We start from the raw sequence: 1112 nt of genomic DNA on the forward strand, positions 1-1112 counted from the left end.
AGGAAGAGGATAGGATGAGGATGAGTACGAAGATAGGATGAGGAAGAGGATGAGGATGAAGAGGAGGGTAGGATGCAGATGGGGATGAGGATAAGGATAGGATGAGGGTGAGGACGAAGATGGGATGAGGATGAGGATAGGATGAGGATGAGGATAGGACCAGGATGAGGAGGAGGATAGGATCAGGATGAGTATGAAGATGAGGATGAGGATATGGATGAGGATAGGATTAGGATGAGGATGAGGAAGAGGATGAGGATAGGATGAGGATGAGGACGACGATAGGATAGGATGAGCATGGGTATGAGGATTAGGACGACGATAAGATGAGGAAGAGGACGAGGACGAGGATAGGATGAGGATGAGGATGAGGATGCGGATGAGGATGAAGATTTGGATGAGGATAAGATGAGGATGAGGATGAAGATAGGATGAGGAAGAGGATGAGGATGAAAAGGAGGGTAGGATGAGTATGGGGAGGAGGATGAGGATGAGGATAGGATCAGGATGAGGAGGAGGAGGAGGAGGATGAGTAAAGGATGAGGTTGTAGAGGAGGATAGGATGAGGAGGAGGAGGAAGGATGAGGATGAGGATGAGGATAGGATGAGGAAGAGGATGAGGATAGGATGAGGATTTGGATGAGGATAGGAAGAGGCTGAGGATGAGGATATGATGTGGATGAGGACGAGGGTGGGATGAGAACGAGGATAGGATGAGAAAGAGGATGAGGATTAGGATAGGATGAGGATGAGGATAGGATGAGGGTGAGGACGAAGATGGGATTAGGAAGACGACGAAGATGGGATGAGGATGAGGATAGAACGAGGATAAGGAGGAGGATAGGATGAGGATGAGGATGATGATGCGAACGAGGATAGGATGAGGAAGAGGACGAGGATAGGATGAGGATTAGGATGACGATGACGATTAGGATTAGGATATGGATGAGGATGCGGATGAGGATAAGATGAGAATGAGGACGAAGACAGGATGAGGAAGCGGATGAGGATGAAGATGAGGGTAGGATGAGCATCAGGATGAGGATTAGGATGAGGATCAGATGAGGAAGAGAACGAGGATAGGATGAGGATTAGGATGACGATGACGATTA

Source organism: Lupinus angustifolius, chromosome LG06 (genome assembly GCF_001865875.1).
Source record: "Lupinus angustifolius cultivar Tanjil chromosome LG06, LupAngTanjil_v1.0, whole genome shotgun sequence".
Classification (NCBI taxonomy): Eukaryota; Viridiplantae; Streptophyta; class Magnoliopsida; order Fabales; family Fabaceae; genus Lupinus; species Lupinus angustifolius.